The sequence below is a fragment of the Macaca mulatta genome, chromosome 7 (genome assembly GCF_049350105.2).
Source record: "Macaca mulatta isolate MMU2019108-1 chromosome 7, T2T-MMU8v2.0, whole genome shotgun sequence".
Classification (NCBI taxonomy): Eukaryota; Metazoa; Chordata; class Mammalia; order Primates; family Cercopithecidae; genus Macaca; species Macaca mulatta.
The window spans coordinates 114,911,981-114,929,342 of record NC_133412.1 but is presented as its reverse complement, the minus strand read 5'-3'; the positions used below and the strand labels follow the sequence as shown (position 1 = coordinate 114,929,342).

The following is a 17,362-nucleotide window of genomic DNA, read 5'->3' as shown; positions in this document are numbered from 1 at the left end:
CCCATAAGCATTTGATTTTCACCATTCCTCACACTCTAAGCTGCATGCATACTGAACCATATATTTTTTTTCTGAGTTTTTAATATTGGGGTAAAAATACACAACAAATTTACTATCTTAATAGTTTTTAGTGCACAATTTAGTAGTATTGTGTACATTTACACTGTTGCACAACCATCATTACCACTTTTCTCCAGAACTTTTTTCATTTTGCAAAACTATTAAAAAATAACTCTCCATTATCCCCTACCTGAAGTCCCTTGCAATCACCATTCCACTGTCAGTTGCTATGTCTGGGACTACCCTAAGTTCCTTCTATAAGTGGAATCATATAATATTCTTTTGTAATTGTCGTATTTTATTTAGCATAATCTCCTCAAGATTTATCCATGCTCTATCATATGTAGGTTGTTTTTTCCTTTATGAGGCTGAGTAATATTCCATTGTATGTATATACCATTACCTCAGCCATTTGTCTGCTAATGGACAGGTGAATTGCTTCCCACTTTTAGCTTTGTGACTAATATAATTTTAAACATGGATATACAAATACATTTATTGATGTCTCGCTTTCTATTCTTTCCACCTCTCTACCCAAAGTGGAATTATTGAATCAAAATAATTCTATTTTAATATTTTGAGGAACTATCTTATTCTTTTCCCAGGAAAATGAACCACTTACACCTTACATTCCCGCCAACATATCAAGAGCGTACAAAGGTTTAAATTTCTTCATATCTTCTCCAAGTCTTATTATTTTCTCTGTTTATATTCTTTTGAGAGTTGTCATTCTAATGATTATGAAGTAGTATTACATGGCAGTTTTGATCTGCATTTTCCTAAAACTGCTGATGCTAGGCATTTTATTGTATGTTTGTTGGCCATTTGTATATCTTTTCTGGAGAATGCCTGTTGAAGGCCTACATCTATTTTTGAATTGGCTTATTTCTTGTTGAGATTTAGGAGTTATCTATAAATTCAGGATATTAATAACTTATCATATATATAATTTCCAAACACTTTTTCCCATTCTGTGGGTTGCCTTTTTATTCTATTGACAATATCTTTTATGCACTTTAAAAAATGTTCATGATTCCAATTTGTCTATTTTTCTCTTTGTTGGCTATGCCTCTGCAGTCATATCCAATAAACCATTACTAAATCTGATATTTTAAAGTATTTGCCTTGTGTGTTAAGTTTATAGTTATCAGTGTTATATTTAGGTCTTTTATCCAGTTTAATTTTTTATATAGTGTTATGTAAAGGTCCAATTTAATTATTTTGCATGTTTTTCCAGCACCACTTGTTAAAAAGACTGTCCTTTCCCCACCTGAATGGTGTTGACAACCTTGTCAAAAGTAATTGGTCCATACATGCAAGGGTTTGTTTCTAAATGTTGTATTCCATTTCATAGGTATATATGTTTGTCTTTTTGCCAGTACCAAAATCCTTTGATTACTGTAGCTTTGTAGTAAGTTTTGCAATCAGGAAGTATTAGCCCCACAGCTTTAAATATATATATATTTATTTATTTATTTATTTATATAAAATATATATTTATTTCTTTATTTAAAATATATATTTATATTATATACATATTTAAATGTATTAAATATATGTATTAAATGCATTAAATATACATATTTAAATATATTTATTTAAAAATATATATTATATATTTATTTAAAATATATATTTATATTATATATATATTTAAATATATATACTTAAAATATACATTTATATTTTATATATATATTTTATTCCGGATTCCTTGAAATTCTGTGTTCTAGAATTTTTAAAAATTTATTCAGCAAAAGTAATCAGAATATAGTCATTGGAAATTTGTGGATCCCTTTGGGTCGTACTGATGCTTTAACAATATTAACTCTTCCCATTTTGAACACAGGGATTCTTTCTAATCTATGTCTTCTTTCATTTATTTCAGAAATGTTTTGTAGTTTTCACTCTGTAAGCCTTTTGCCTCCTTTGTTAAGTTTATTCCTAACTCTTTTGTTCTTTCTGATGGTATTGTAAATGGAATCATTTTCTTAATTTTTTTTCAGCCTGTTCATTATTAGTGTATAGACTGCAAATGCACTTTGTATGTTAACATTTTATTCGCTTATTTTGCTGAATGTGTTAATTAGTTCTAGCAGGCATTTAGGTGTGCATTTTCTTTAGGATTTTCTACTTAAAAGATCATATCATCTGAGATCTGAGATAATTTTATTTCTTTCTTTTCATTTCTAATGTATTTTCCTTCTTTCCTTTCTTCTTTCTTTTATACATTTGGAGTGCCTTTCAAAAATTTTTTTTTTTTTGCTTTTTTTTTAAAATTTTTGTGAGTACACAGTAGGTGAATAGATATTGCTCAAAAGAGGAAATATAACTGGCAAAGAGGTATAGAAAAAGGTGTTCAACATCATTGATAATCAGAGAAATGAAAATAAAATCTACAATGAGATATCATCTCACCCCTTTATTCGTTTTTATTGCCTAATTGCTCTGGCGAAGAACTACCACTCCATTGAATGAAAGGGGCAAAGTGGATTCTTGCCCTGTTCATAATTTTAGGAGAAAATATTTTAGTCTTGCCCTACTGAGTGTGATGCTTCTATATTTTTTGTCATACATGACTTTTATAATATAGAGGTAGTTTCCTTCTATTATTTGAGTGTTTTGTATCAGGAAAAGATAGTGAATTTTGTCAAATATTTTCTTGGCATTAATTGAGATAATCGTGTATTTTTTTCCTTCATTCTGTTTATGTGGTATATTACAGTGAATGATTTTAATATATTGAGCCATCATTCCATTCTAGGAATAAGCCACACACAGTCAAATGGTATATAATCCTTTTAATATGCTGCTGAATTCAGTTTGCTAGTATTTTGTTGAGAATTTATATATCAATGTTCATAAGGCATAACTGCCTGCAATATTTGTTTCCTGTATTATCTTTGTCTGGCTTTGCTACCAGGGTAATGGTGGTCTCATATAACGAGTTAAGGAGTGTTTGTTCCTTTTCCATTTGAGAAAGATTAATGTTAGTTCTTTAAATATTTAGTAGAATTCATTAGTGAAGCCATCAGATCCAGGGCTTTTCTTTTTTGGGGAAGATTTTAAATACTGGTTCAATTTCCTTACTAGTTACAGTGCTATTCAGATATTCTATTTCTTTGTGGGTTAATTTTGGTAAGTTTTGTACTTTTAATAATTTGTCTATTTCATGTAGGTTATTCAGTTTGTAGATACACAATTGTTCAGGATAATCTCGTAATCCTTTTTATTTCTCTAGAATTAGTAGTAACATCCCCAGTTTCATTTACTGTTATAACAATCTTATTTTGAATCTTCTTTCATTTTTTTTCTTAGTCCAATATTCATCAATTTTACTGAGCCTTTCAAAGAACCAATTTTTAATTTGAATGATGTTCTCTCTTATTTTACTATTATTTATTTCAATGATCTCTGCTCCAATCTTTATTATTTATTTCCCTCTGCTATTTTGGGGGGTTTAGTTTGGTCCTCTTTTTCTAGTTCCAGAAATTGTAAAGTTGAGTTGTTCAATGAAGAGCTTTCTTATTTTTAAATGTCAGCATGTATAGCTAAAAGTTTTCCAGCGAGCAGTACTTTCACTGAGTACCATAAGTTTTGATATGTTATGATTTTGTTTTCATTCATTGCTAAGCATTTTCTAATTTCCCTTGTGATTTTTTTGACCGATTTGTGTTATTTAATTTCCACAATTATGTGTGATTTAATTTTGACAAATTTGTGGTATTTTTAGTTTTTCTTTTGTTATTTCTAAGTTTATTCTGCCATTGTCATCACAGTAAATGTTTTATGTGATGTCAATCTTTTAAAATGTATAGATACTTAATCTGTGGCTTAATATATGCTATATTCTGAAAAATGTCTTGGGTGAACTTGAGAAGAATGTGCATTCTGTTGTTGGATAGAGTGTTCTGTATATATCTGTTAGGTCTGGTTGTCTTATTTTGTTCATTAAATCCTCTATGTTTTCATCTTCTGTTTAGTTGTTCTACTGAGAGTGAAGTATTGAAGTATCCAACTATTGTGTAGAGCTATTTTCTCCTTCAATTCTGTCAGTTTTTACCTTATATTTTTACAGTCAATTACTATATGTGTAAATGTTTAACATTCTTTTATCTTCTTGCTCTATTGCTCTTGCTCAATTTTTATTAATAAATAATGCCTTTGTCTCTTGTAAGCTTTATAAATTTAAAATTTATTTTGTCTGATACTACTATAGCTAACCCCGCTTTAATTTTGTTAATATTTGCATGAAATACATTTTTACATAGTTTCATTTTCAACCTATTGGTGTCTCTGGATCCAAACTGAGTCTCTTGTGAACAGCATATTATTTGAATTATGGTGTGCGTGTGTTTCTTAATGCATTTTACCAGTCTCTGTCTTTGAATTGGAGTGTTTAATCTGTTTACACTTAAAATGATTACTGATAATGTGGGACTTACTTTAGTTATGTTGCTATTTGTTTTCCATATGCACTATAGAATAATGCTCCTCATTTCCTACACTACTATCCTCTTTTGTGTTTATTTAATTTTGTTTTGTATTGAAATTGTTAAATGTATTTCTGTCTTATTTATTTTTTCATTTATTTGAGACAGGACTTCATTCTGTCACCCAGACTGGCAGTGAAGTGGCATGATACCAGCTCTCTGCAGCTTCAGCCTCCTGGGCTCAAGTGATACTCCTGCCTCAGCCTCCTGAGTAGCTAGGACTACAGGTGCATGCCACCACCATGCTTGGCTAAATTTTGTATTTTTTCTAGAGATGAGATTTTTGCCATGTTGCCTGAGTTGGTCTCAAACTCCTGGGCTCAAGCAATTCACTCACCTCGATCTCCCAAAGTGCTGGGATTACAAGCATGAGATACTGCACCCAGTAGCTTTCTCATTTTCTTTTGTGTATATCCTTTAGTACTTTATTTGTAGTTACCAGATGATTGAATTTAACATCCTCTAATTACAAGACACTGATTTTATTCCAGCTTAACTAATGTACAAAATCTCTAGTCCTTTGACAGTTCCATCCACACTACTTTTAACTGTTGTCACAAAATTATATCTTTGTACATTTTTTCCAAAAGTATAAATGAATATATTTCTTTTAACATTTTATTAATTTATGTTTAATTCACAAATAATAATTGTATATATCGATGGGGTAAAATGTGATGTTTTGATCTATGTATACATTGTACAGAGAGCCAATTAAACTAATTAACATATCCACCACCTTAACTACTTATATTTTTTGTTATGAGGAAATCAAAAATCTATTATTTTAACAATTTTAAAACACATGATATATTCCTCCTAACTGTAGTGGAATACAATATTGAAGTTTATTCCTTCAATAAAACTGGAACTGTGTCCCCTTTGATCAATGTTTTCATTTTCATCATCCTTCCCCAGTCTCTGGTAACCACCTTTCTACTTTTGATTCTATGAGATCAACTGTTTTATTTTTAATTTTATTTTATTGATTTATTTTTTGGTCAAGCACTGTGTGTTTATTTTACATATTATTTCCAAAGCAGACATTGTTTAAGTGAGCAGCCAACAGAATTTATAAGATAGAAAGTGAGAGCAAAGGTAACTGGCTCAAGCCTCTAGCATACACCGTGTATATCTCATATCTGATCACCTTGCATGTCTGGCTTCAGTGAAAGTAAAGCAGTGTAGATTTTGCAAGCAAGAAATCTATTTTCTGTGACCAGGAATGGCTACTATATGCCTTATTTAAAAATGCAGAACTTGAAATGTTTCAATGCAATGAAAATTTCCTCAAGCAAGGATATGCATGAACAATAACGAACATATACACAGCAACTTGGGCAGAAAGAATGGATCATGCCATGGGACAGTGAGGTTAGCACACTGATCAAGAGCCCCAACAGGAGGAGCTAACCCAGTGGCAGAGCAGGCTAGCAGGGTGAGCAGCAGCCATCTCCAGCCACCTTGATTTCCTTCCTGCCTTCACTCTGAGTTGAGCAGTTCCCTGTCAAAGATAGGGTAGCACTGGGAGGGATGACACAAGAGAAGCCTGGGGCTCCATATGACACATCAGGTATGCAAGTCAGCTTCACCTTCTGCCCCAGGCTCATCTGCACTATGTCCTCTTCAAAACCATTGATGACTTCCTGTTCACCAGTTTTGAACTTGTTTCTGTCTTGGGATAAATCAAATTTATTCCCATTTTGGAACATTCCTGTGTAGTGCACCACACACATCTGGCTCTTCTTGACTCTTCTGGCTCTTCTTGGTGAATGTCCTTCTTGACCCATCATGGTCCCACAGGCCCCATCCCTGGGGGTTGCTGATGTTGCCCCGAAATCAGTTTGGTTCCCGCCTCAGTCACATAGTCGCTTCAACTTATCTTCCTGTCACAACTGCAGAGATGAAAGAAGCGCAGCTAAAGTGGGGACCTGAGTCAGTAGGGTGATATCAAGTTTTTTAGATATTACATATAAGTGAGATCATAAAGTATTTGTCTTTCTATGACTGGTTGAATTCACTTAGCATAAATTCCTCCAGTTCCAGGCACGCTGTGAATGAAAAAAATTTCCTTATTTTTAAGACTGTATAGTATTCTACTGTGTGTGTGTGTGTGTGTGTGTGTGTATACACACCACATTTCCTTCATTCATCTTTTAATAAAATCAGGTTGCTTTTATATCTTGACTACTGTGACTAATTCTGAAATAAACATGAGAGTACAGGTATCTCGTTCACATGCTGATTTCAGATTCATTGGCTATATATCCAAAAATAAAATTTCTGGGTCATATGTAATCTACTTTTAGTTTTTAGAAAATCTCCACACTATTTTGCAAAATGATCATATTAATTTACATTGGCCCCAACAGTGTACAAAGGGTCCCTTTCTTGACAACACTTGTTATCTCACCAACACTTATCATTTTTGTAAAAGCCATGTTAATAGGTGTGAGGTGATATTGCATTGTGGTTTCAATTTTCATTTCCCTGATGATTAGAGACTTTGAGGATTTTTTTCATATATCTGTCAGTCATTCATATGTCTTCTGTCGAGAAATGTCTGTTCAGATTCTTTGTCTATTACTAAATTAGTTTTTTTTTTTTTTTTGGATTTTATCCCCTTACCATATGTCTGGTTTAAAAATATTTTATCTAAATTTGTGGGCTATCTCTCCATTATGTAAATTGTTGTGTTTGCTGCATGAAAGCTTTTCTGTTAGATGCAATATCCTCTGTCTATTTTTGCTTTTCTAATCTGTGCTTTTGAAGTTCCATCCCAGAAATCCTTTCCCAGACCAAATTGCGAAGACTTTACCCTACATTTACTTGTAGTAGATTTATTGATTCATTCTTTCATATAGGTATTTTGTCCATTTTGAATTAATTCTCACATACGGTGTGTGAGAACGATCCAATTTCATGCTTCTGAATGTGGATATACAGTTTTGTCAACACCATTTATTGAAGTGATTGTCTTTTCTTCATTGTATTTGTGGAAAATCAATTGACCTTAAATAGTCAGGATTTTGCTTCTGTGCTTTCTTTTCTTTTCCATTCATCAGTAGATCTTCTTGCATGCCAGTACCACGCTGTTTGACTACAATAGCTTTATAATCTATTTTGAAATCAGGAAATTTGATACCTCCCACTTTATTCTTTTTGCTCAATTGCTTCGGCTGTTCAGGGATTTTTTTTCTATTAGACTTTTACTATATTTCTGTGAAAAACAAATTGGAATTCTGACAAAGATTGCATTGAATCTGTAGTTTGCTTTGGGTACTATGTATGTTTTAAAAATGGTAAATTTTTCAATCTATGAACATGAGCTATCTTTTTATTTACTTGTGTGTTCTTCAACTTCTTTCACCTATGTATTACAGTTTTCATCATAGTCATCATTCACCTATTCAGTTAAATGTACTCCTAAATATTAAATTTTATTTTTGGATGCTATTGTAAATGGAATTATTTTCTTGATTTCTTTTTGGATGGTTTGTTTTTAGTTTTAAATTTTGTTTTCATAAATTACAACTTTATTAAATGTACTAAACAGTTTTAATAGGTCTTTGATAAAGCCTTTAGGGTTTTCTAAAATAAAATCATATCATTGGCAAACATGATGCCAATTTCAATTTGCACTGACAATTTCACTTTTTTTTTTCTTTTATGGAGGCCTTTTATTTCTTTTTTCTAATCTAGTTATTCTAGCTAGGACTTCCAACGCTATAATGAATAGAAGTGATGACAGTGAATATATCCTTTTCTATTTCCTAATCTTAGAAGAAAAGCTTTCAACTTTTCACTGTTTAATATGATATTGATTGTGGGCTTGTCATATATGTCTTTTATTATGTTCAGGTACATTATTTCAATACCTATTTGTTGAGAGCTTTTATCATGACCAGATGTTAAATGCAGTCAAATTTTTTTTTGCTTTTTTTTTTTTTCCTGGATCTATCGAGAATTTTTTTTTTCCTGTATCATATGGTTTTGTTCTTCATTTTGTAAATATAGTGTAACTCATTTATTGATTTATGTGCATTGAGCCATCCTTTCTCTTGTGGAATGAATCCCATTTGAACATAGTTAGTAAATATTTTATGTGCTCCTGAATTTGATTGGCTAGTTTTGTTGAGGATTTTTGCTCCCTATTTATCAGGGATTTTGGCTTGTTGTATTCTTTTCTTGTAAGGTCCTTGTATGGCTTTAATGTTAGGGTAATGTTTGTCTTGTAAAATAAATTTTGAAGTTTTTCTTCCGTTTCAATTTTCTGGATAATCTTGAGAAGGATTGATATTAGTTCTTTAAATGTTTAGTAGAACTGGCAGTGAGGCTATCATGCCCTGGGCTTTATTTTTATTTTTGAAAGTTTTTAAATGCTGATTCAATCTCCTTACTCATTACAAGTCTGTTCAGATTTTTCCATTTCTCTTTTATTTGTCATGGTGCATTGCATGTTTCTAGGAATTTATTTATTTTTTATGTGCTATTCATTTTTTATTGTATAGTTGTCCATGATAGTCTTCAGGTTCCTTGCATTTCTGTGGTATCAGTTATAATGATTCCTTCCATTTGGATTTTATTTGAGTCTTCTTTCTGTTTTTCCTTGTTAGTCTAGCTAATGATTTATGAATTTTATCTTTAAAAAAAAATTTTAGTTTCATTTATATTTTCTACTGTTTTTCTAGTCTCTATTTTGTTTATTTCTACTCTGATCTTTGTTATTTACTTCCTTCCACTAAGTTTGGGCTTAGTTTGTTCTTTTTTTTTTTTTTTCCCTAGTTGCTAGAGGTATAACATTAGGTTGTTTGAGATCTTTCTTCTTCTTTGATGTAGGTGTTTATTGTTATAAAATTCCCTCTAAGAATTGTTTTTGCTGTATCCCATAAGTTTTTGTATACTGTGTTTCCATTTTTCCTTGTCTCATGATTTATTTTTAATTTTTCTTTTAATTTCTCCTTTGTCCCCTAGGTCATTAAGAAGGATATTTAATTTCCACATATTTGTGAGTTCTTCAAGACGATGATGATGATGACGATGATGATTGTTATTGACACAATGTCTAGCTCTGTCACTGAGGCTGGAGTGCAGTGGTGTGACAACAGCTCACTGAAGTCTTGATAAGCCAAGCTCAAGCAAAATCTTTCCACCCCAGCCTCCTGAATAGCTAAGACTACAGGCACATGCCACTATGCCTGGCTAATTTTTGTATTTTTGTGGAGATGGGCTCTGGCTATGTTGCCCAGGATGGTCTCAAACTCCTGAGCTCAAGCAATCCACCCAGTTTGGCCTCCCAAAGTGCTGGCATTATGGAATGACCCACTGTGTCCAGCCTGCTCCTATTATTGGTTTCTAGTTTCCTGCCATTTTAGTTGTAAAAGATGTTATTCAATATAATTTCATTCTTTTTAAATTTGTTAAGAATTGACTTGTAGACTAACACGTGATCTATAGAAGAGAATGTTCGGTGCATACTTCAGAATAATATGTATTTCACTGCTGTTAGATGAAATGTTCTGTAAATACCTGTTAGATTCATTTGTTCGAAACAGTAGTTGAGAAAATTTCCCTTGCCTGGGGAAGAAGTTAGAAACACAGATTTATAAAGCTCAGTGAACATATAACAGTTTGAATATAAATCAAACTACATTAAGACACATCATAAATAAATTGTTAAAACTTAAAGGGAAAATATTGAAAGCTATCAGGGATTCCGTCATGTAATGATGAGCAATCTGGACTCTGAAAGCTATCAGAGAAAAGCTACTTAATGTGCAAAATGGGATCTTGAAAAGATTGTCACTGGATTTTTCAGCAGAAAGCTTGTAGGCCAGAAGAGAATTGAATGATATATTCAAAAAAAATGAAAAAATAAAAAAAAAAAGACTTCTGATGGAGAATTCTATACCCAGAACCCTGTCATTTAAAAATAAACGGGTTAGATCCCATTTGTCAATTTTTGCTTTTGTTGCAATTGGTTTTGGTGTTTTAGTCATGAAGTCTTTGCCCAAGCCTGTGTCCTGAATGGTATTGCCTAGGTTTTCTTCTAGAGAAATAGGTTTTATGGTTTAAGGTCTTGTGTTTAAGTCTTTAATCTATCTTGAGTTAGTTTTTGTATAAGGTATAAGGAAGGGGTCCAGTTTCAGTTTTCTGCATATGGCTAGCCAGTTTTCCCAACGCCACTTATTAAATAGCGAATCATTTCCCCATTGCTCACTTTTGTCAGGCTTCTCAAAGGTCAGATGGTTGTAGATGTGTGGTGTCATTTCTGAGGCCTGTTTTGTTCCATTGGTCTATATATCTGTTTTGGTACAAGTACCATGTTGTTTTGGTTACTATAGCCTTGTAGTATAGTTTGAAGTCAGGTAGCATGATGCCTCCAGCTTTGTTCTTTTTTTTCAGGATTGTCTTGGCTATACAGGCTCTTTTTTGGTTCCATGTGAAATTTAAAGTTTTTTCTAATTCCATGAAGAATGTCAATGGTAGTTTGATGGGAATAGCATTGAATCTATAAATTACTTTGGGTGTTATGAACATTTTCATGAAATTGATTCTTTCTATCCATGAGCATGAACTTTTTTTTTTCATTTGTGTCCTCTCTTATTTCGTTGGGCAGTAGTTTGTAGTTCTCCTTGAAGAGATCCTTCTCATCCATTGTAAGTTGGATTCCTAGGTACTTTATTCTCTTTGTAGCAATTGTGAATGGGAATTCATGATTTGGCTCTCTGTTTGTCTATTATTGGTGCATACAAATGCTTGTGATTTTTGCACATTGATTTTGTATTCTGAGACTTTGCTGAAGTTGCTTATCAGCTTAAGGACTTTTGGGGCTGAGATGTTGGGGTTTTCTGAATATACAATCATGTCATCCGAAAACAAAAATAATTTGATTTCCTCTCTCCTATTTGAATACACTTTATTTCTTTCTTTTGTCTGATTGCCCTGGCCAGAACTTCCAATACTACGTTGAATAGGAGTGGAGAGAGAGGGCATCCTTGTCTTGGGCTGGTTTTCAAAGGGAATGCTTCCAGCTTTTGTCCATTCATTATGATATTAGCTGTGAGTTTGTCAAAAATAGCCCTTACTATTTTAAGATATGTTTCATCAATACCTATTTTATTTAGTGTATTTAGCACAAAGGGGTGATAAATTTTATCAAAGACCTTTTCAGCATCTATTGAGATAATCATGTGTTTTTTGCCATTGGTTCTGTTTATGTAATGTATCACATTTATTGATTTGCATATATTGAATCAACCTTGCATGCCAGGGATAAAGCCAACTTGATCGTGGTGGATAAGCTTTTTAATGTGCTGCTGAATTCAGTTTCTCAGTATTTTATTGAGAATTTTTGCATCAGTGTTCATCAGGGATATTGGCCTGAAATTTTCTTTCTTTCTTGTGTCTGCCAGGTTTTGGTATCAGGATGATGCTGGCCCATAAAATGAGTTAGGGAGGATTCCCTTTTTTTCTATTGTTTGGAATAGTTTCAGAAGGAATGGTACCAGCTCCTCTTTGTATCTCTGGTGGAATTTGGCTGTGAATCTGTCTGGTCCCGGGCTTTTTTGGATTGGTAGGCTTTACTTACTGCCTCAATTTCAGATGTTGTTATTGGTCTATTCAGGGATTTGACTTCTTCCTTGTTTAATCTTGGAAGGGTGAATGTGTTCAGGAATTTATCCATTTCTTCTAGATTTTCTAGTTTATTTGCATAGTGGTGTTCATAGTATTCTCTGACGGTAATTTGCATTTCTGCTGGATAAGTGCTGATGTTTCCTTTATAATTTTTATTGTGTTATTTCACTCCTCTCTCTTTTCTTCTTCATTAGTCTGGCTAATGGTCTATAAAGAGCTTCTGAACATCAAAAGAAACTATCATCCAAGTGAACAGGCAACCTATAGAATAGGATAAAATTTTTGCAATCTATCCATCTGACAAAGGGCTAATATCCAGAATCTACAAGGAACTTAATCAAATTTACAAGAAAAATAAAAATAAAAAAGTGGGCAAAGTATGTGAACAGACACTTCTCAAAAGAAGACATTTATGAAGTCAACAAATTTACAAAAAAAAGCTCATCATCACTGGTCATTAGAGAAATGCAACTCAAAACCACAATGAGATACCATCTCATGCCATTTAGAATGGTGATCTTTAAAAAGTCAGGAAACAATGGATGCTGGAGAGGTTGTGGAGAAACAGTAATGCTATTACACTGTTGGTGGGAGTTTAAATTAGTTCAACCATTGTGGAAGACAGTGTGACAATTCTTCAAGGATCTAGAACTAGAAATACCATTTGACAATCCATTACTGGGTATATACCTAAAGGATTATAAATCATTCTACTATAAAGACACATGCACATGTATGTTTATTGCAGCACTATTCACAATAGCAAAGACTTGGAAACAACCCAAATGCCCATCAATGATACACTGGTTAAAGAAAATGTGGCAAATATACACCATGGAAACCTATGCAACCATAAAAAAGAATGAATTCATGTCCTTTTCAGGGACTTGGATGAAGCTGGAAACCATCATTCTCAGCAAACTAACATAGGAGCAGAAATCCAAACACCACATGCTCTCACTCATAAGTGGGAATTAAACAATGAGAAAACATGGACACAGGCAGGGGAACATCACAAGCTGGGGCCTGTCAGGGGGTGGAGGACAAGGTGAGGGATACCATTAGGAGAAATACCTAATGTTGATGACGGGTTGACAGGTGCAGCATATCACCATCACACTTGTATTCCTATGTAACAAACCTGCACCTTCTGTATATGTATCCCAGAATGTAAAGTATAATAAAAAAAATTAATAAAATAAAAATAAAGGAGTGTGGCCAGGTGCAGTGTCCTATGCCTATAATCCCAGCACTTGGAGGGTTGATGCAGAAGGACTGCTTGAACTCAGGAGTTTATGACCAGCCTGAGCAACATAGGAGACCCTTCCACTGCTAAAAGTAAAAATGAAGATTAGCTGGGTATGGTTGTGCACACCTGTGGTCCCAGCTACTCGGCAGGCTGAGGCAGGGGGATTGCTTGAGCCCAGGAGTTTGAGGCTTCATTGAGCCATGACTGTACCACCGCATTACTGCCTGGGTAAAAGACTGAGACACTGTATCGAAAAATATATAAAAATAAAAATAAAGGTAAATGGGTGGCAAAAACTTTTTCAGACAAAACCCAAAGAATTTATTTGTATAAGAAATGTTAGAGTTTTTCAAGCAAAAGGAAAACATTGCAACGTAGTGACATAAAAACATGTAAAAATATAAAACTCATTAGTAAAAATAAGTCGAGTAAAACTCAGAACATTTTATACTGTAATAATGTTGAGAAAATAAATATTTACATGATAGTTTAAAGGGAGAACTATTAAAAACTACAGTTACGAAAATGTGCTAAGTAACACAAACTATAAACGATAAGCATGTGTTATCAAAAACACTTTTTAAATTGTCAGGGGAAGTGGAGCATTTTTTGTAAGTGATCAAAGTTAAGTTATTATTAGCTTGAAATAATCTGTCAATATGTTTTATGTAAGCATTATTCTAACCACAAGCAAAACCCTTACTAGACACACAAAAGATAAACAGAAATAATTCCAAGCATACCACTACAGAAATTCATCAAAATGCAGACAGCAAGAAAGCAAGAGAGAAACAAATGATCTACAAACTAACCAGAATATAATGAACAAATGGCCTAAGTAAGTTCTTACCTATCATCAATTACTTTGAATGTAAATGAATTTAATTTCACAATTGAAAGACAGGAAGAAGCTGAATGGATTAAAAAAATAAAAAAAAAAAAAAGACAAGACTCCATTGTATACTACCTATAAGAGGCTTACTTCAACTCTTTGCACACAGAGAGACTGAAAACGATAGAATGGAAAAAAGGTATTCCATGCAAACAGAAACAAAAGATAGCAGGGGTAGCTAAGTAGTTATAATTATATAAGATAAAGTAGACTTTAAGTTGAAAACTATAAAAAAGAAAATGATGTCATTATAAAACAATAAAAGGTCAATTCATCAATAAGTTATAGCAAATGTAAATATATATACACACACACACACACACACACACACACACACACACACATATATATACCCAGGCCGGGCATGGTGGCTCACGCCTGTAATCCCAGTAGTTTGGGAGGCTGAGGTGGCAGATCACCAGAGGTAAGGAGTTCAAGATTAGCCTGGCAACATGGTGAAACCCCATCTCTACTAAAAATATAAAATTGGTGTGCACCCGTAATCCCAGCTACTCAGAAGGCTGAGGCAGGAGAATTGCTTGAACCCAGGAGGCAGAGGCTGCAGTGAGCTGAGATCATGCCATTGCACCCCAGCCTGGGCAACAAGAGTGAAACTCCATCACACACACACACACACACACACACACACTATATATATGTGTGTGTATATATATATATGTGTCTGTGTGTGTGTGTGTGTATATATATATATATATATACACATGAGCACATCAGAGGACCTGAATATATAAAGCAAATATTAATATAACTGAAGAAAGAGATCTGCAATACAACAACAAGAGAATACTTCAATACCCACTTTCAACATTGGGCAGTTTATGTAGATAAAAAATCAATAAGGAACTATTGGCCATAAATCAATAATTTTTCTCTATATATCAATATATTTAATTGTGTAGGAAACAAAATTTAGAGTTACTAATCAGACTTACAATATTAGCTTTTAGAGTAATTGCTTTTTAATGTATGCATCACTAAATCATGGAGAAATCAAAAAGTGGAGTTACAAATATTATTTAAAGTAATATGACTTTTACAATTTCCCACATACTTACCATTACTGAGATCTTTACTTATTCTTTTTTTACTATCTATACTTTAAGTTCTAGGGTACATGTCCACAACGTGCAGGTGTGTTACATATGTACACATGTGCCATGTTGGTGTGCTGCACCCATTGACTCGACATTTACATTAGGTATATCTCCTAATGCTATCCCTCCCACTACCCGCACTCCACAACAGGCCCCGGTGTGTGATATTCCCCTTCTTGTGTCCAAGTGTTCTCATTGTTCAATTCCCACCTATGAGTGAGAACATGCGGTGTTTGGTTTTCTGTCCTTGCGACAGTTTGCTGAGAATGATGGTTTCCAGCTTTATCCATGTCCCTAAAAGGACATGAAATCATCCTTTTTTATGGCTACATAGAATTCCATGTTGTATATGTACCACATTTTCTTAATCCAGTCTATCATTGATGGGCATTTGGGTTGGTTCCAAGTCTTTGCTATTGTGAATAGTGCCACAATAAACACACGTGTGCATGTGTCTTTATAGCAGCATGATTTATAATCCTTTGGGTATATACCCAGTAATGGAATGACTGGGTCAAATGGCATTTCTAGTTCTAGATCCTTGAGGAATTGCCACACTGTCTTTCACAATGGTTGAACTAGTTTACAGTCCCACCAGCAGTGTAAAAGTGTTCCTATTTCTCCATATCCTCTCCAACACCTGTTGTTTCCTGACTTTTTAATGATCGCCATTCTAACTAGTATGAGATGTTATCTCATTGTGGTTTTGATTTGCATCTCTCTGATGGTGAGTGATGATGAGCATTTTTTTCATGTGTCTGTTGGCTGCATAAATGTCTTATTCTGAGAAGTGTCTGTTCATATCCTCACCCACTTTTTGATGGGGTTGTTTGTTTCTTTCTTGTAAATTTGCTTAAGTTCTTTGTAGGTTCTGGATATTAGCCCTTTGTCAGATGGGTAAATTGCAAAAAATTTCTCCCATTCTGTAGGTTGTCTGTTCACTGATGGTCATTTCTTTTGCTGTGCAGAAGCTCTTTAGTTTAATCAGATCCCATTTGTCAATTTTGGCTTTTGTTGCCATTAATTTTGGTGTTTTACACATGAAGTCCCTGCCCATGCCTATGTCCTCAGTAGATTGCCTAGCTTTTCTTCTAGAGTTTTTATGGTTTTAGATCTAACATTTAAGCCTTTAATCCATCTTGAATTAATTTTTGTATAAGGTGTAAGCAAAGGATCCAGTTTCAGCTTTCTACGTATGGCTAACCAGTTTTCCCAGCACCATTTATTAAACAGGGAATCCTTTCCCCATTTCTTGTTTTTGTAAGGTTTGTCAAAGATCAGATGGTTGTAGATGTGTGGTATTATTTCTGAGGGCTCTGTTCTGTTCCCTTGGTCTGTATCTCTGTTTTGGTACCAGTACCATTCTGTTTTGGTTACTGTAGCCTTATAGTATAGTTTGAAGTCAGTAGTGTGATGACTCCAGCTTTGTTCTTTTGGCTTAGGATTGTCTTGGCAATGTGGGCTCTTTTTTTGGTTCCATATGAACTTTAAAGTAGTGTTTTCCAATTCTGTGAAGAAAGTCATTGGTAGCTTGATGGGGATGGCATTGAATCTATAAATTACCTTGGGCTGTATGGCCATTTTCACGATATTGATTCTTCCTATACATGAGCATGGAATGTTCTTCCATTTGTCTGTGTCCTTCTTTATTTTGTTGAGCAGTGGTTTGTAGTTCTCCTTGAAGAGGTCCTTCACATCCCTTATACACTGGATTCCTAGGTATTTTATTCTCTTTGAAGCAATTGTGAATGGGAGTTCACTCATGATTTGGCTTTCTGTTTGGCTGTTATTGGTGTATAGGAATGTTTGTGATTTTTGCACATTGATTTTGTATCCTGAGACTTTGCTGAAGTTGCTTATCAGCTTAAGGAGATTTGGGGCTGAGACGATGGGGTTTTCTAAATATACAATCAGG

General features: G+C 33.7%; 1 protein-coding gene and 1 pseudogene across 2 annotated transcripts in view; both read right to left on the bottom strand.

Annotated features, from left to right (window-relative positions):
- Positions 1–17,362, bottom strand: part of LRFN5 (leucine rich repeat and fibronectin type III domain containing 5) — a 286,070-nt gene that overhangs the window by 151,019 nt on the left and 117,689 nt on the right. The window lies entirely within an intron of this gene.
- On the bottom strand, positions 1,772–12,706 carry LOC144329741 (peptidyl-prolyl cis-trans isomerase FKBP1B pseudogene; annotated as a pseudogene). Its single transcript, XR_013395379.1, has one exon. The product of XR_013395379.1 is annotated as a peptidyl-prolyl cis-trans isomerase FKBP1B pseudogene (transcript).